The 2,108-nt window shown below is 33.7% G+C and overlaps 1 pseudogene; it reads left to right on the top strand.

The window, feature by feature from the left end:
* The first annotated feature begins 1,252 nt into the window (after positions 1–1,252).
* On the top strand, positions 1,253–1,691 carry LOC130707148 (60S ribosomal protein L32-like; annotated as a pseudogene).
* Positions 1,692–2,108: the final 417 nt, after the last annotated feature.

Below are 2,108 nucleotides of genomic sequence, written 5' to 3'. Positions count from 1 at the left end.
GAAGAGAGGCCTATGATGAAAGATCATTTTTCACTGTGACAAATGTATAACAGTAATTCCCCTGTACTTTACCTAGGTGACCCCTGAACTTTAATTCAGGTGCCTCAGCACTGGGAAAAGGGAAATGTCCAGATCATTCAAGGGTTGATGTAAACATGAACATAGTGAGGAAGAAATTCCATATATTAAAAGGAACAAAATAGAATGTCTAGAACCCAAAATACGTTATGTGCAGATTAAACACCACAGAAAACATATCAGTGAGCTTAAAGACATAACAATAGAAATTATCCATACAGATATATTTAGCTTTGGTGAAATATGGGATGGTACTAAGAACTCTAACAATAGTGTTATTAGAGTTCCAGGAAGGAGGTTTACAGGAATTGAATAAATAATGGCTAATATTTTCCAAATTTGTTCAAAATTATAAGGCTGCATGTCCTAGAAGCTCAAAAAATTCTAATCAAGAAAAAGAAAAGCAAAGGCACATAATTCAAATTTTATAAAATCATTGTTAAAGAGAAAATTTTAAAAGCAGTCAGAGAAAAGAGAGATTAAATGCAGGGGAATAACCATAAGAAAGTTGTTGACTTTTTATCGGAAACAATGCAAACCAGAATATTTTGGAACAACATCTTTAAAATGTTGAAAAAAGGTCTGTCAACCTAAAATTCTATATCCAGAAAAAATATTCTTCAGAAATGAAGCTAAAATAAAAATATGTTCAGGAAAAGAAAACCTTGGAGAACTCATCACCCAAAGATCTGCACAAGAAGAAAATTTATAGTAAATTTCTTCAGGCTGAAGAAAGAGTAAACCAGAGTTTTACTAAGAAATAAAAAATACTGTGAATAGTCACTATGTAGGTAAATTTTTTAAAAATTCCTTCATTTTTAAATTTCTTTAAAGTGTATTTTATTGTTTAAATTATAAAATAATATATTTGTGGGGTTTATGACATATGAAGATGTAGATTATTTGACAATAAAAGTATAAATAAGAGGAGGGCATAATAGAAATATACTGTTATACATTTCTTACATTAAAACTCAAGAGGCATAATATTACTTGAAGAAAGACTGTGATAAGATGCGTATTGCAAACCCTAGAGCTCCTACTGCATAAACGTAAAAGTTATAGCTAGTAAGACCATGGTAAAGAAAAATTGAATATTGAAAATATTTAAATAGTCATAAAAAATGCAGGGACGGAGAACAAAAAATATACGGGACACGTCCTCCTCAGCATCATGGCCACCCTCAGACCTCTCATGAAGCCAAAGTTCAAAAAGAGAACCAACAAATCCATCCAGCACCAGTCAGACCGATATGTCATAATTAAGAACTGGCAGAAGCCCAGGGTCATGACAATAGGGTGTGCAGGAGATTCAGGGGCCAGATTTTGATGTCCAACTTTGGTTACTGGAACAACAAGAAAACAAAGCACTTGCTGACCAGTGACTTCTGAAAGTTTCTGTCCACAATGTCAAGGAGCTTGAAATGCTGCTGATCTGGAACATATATTACTGGGCTGTGATTTCTCACATCGTCTCCTCTAAGAACCACAGAGCCATTGTGGAAAGAGCAGCCTAGCTGGCTGTCAGTACCAATCCCAATGCCAGGCTGCACAGCGAAGAAAATGAAGAGGCAGCTTGTGTGCACATTGTATTCGTGTTAATAAAACCATAAAACTCAAAAAAGTATACGTATGGGACAAATTGAAAACAAATAGCTGGATGGTACACTTAGAAACAACCATGTAAATCATTAGATTAATTATAAATGCTCTAAACTTTCTTAAAAAAAGCCAAAGAATATTACACTGGATTTAAGAGCTAAATCCAATTTTATATCATCTGGAGGAAGTGCATTTTAAATATGGAGTTACAGATAGTCCAACAGTAAGAGAATGGGAAAATATACAGAGAAGTCCTCACAACCAGGAATATTGACAAAGATGAGAAGGGGAATTTCATAAAAATAAAAGTCTCAATTCTGAATCCCTGTGAACCTAGTACCAGAGATTCATAAATCTATGAAGCAAAAACTGCAAAAAATCTGCAAACAAAATGAGACAAATCCACATTATAGTTGAAATTTCTGCAG

This window comes from Balaenoptera acutorostrata, chromosome 2 (assembly GCF_949987535.1).
Source record: "Balaenoptera acutorostrata chromosome 2, mBalAcu1.1, whole genome shotgun sequence".
In the NCBI taxonomy this organism is placed as follows: Eukaryota; Metazoa; Chordata; class Mammalia; order Artiodactyla; family Balaenopteridae; genus Balaenoptera; species Balaenoptera acutorostrata.
Note: the sequence above shows the minus strand (reverse complement) of the source record. Positions and strands in the feature narration are given on the sequence as shown.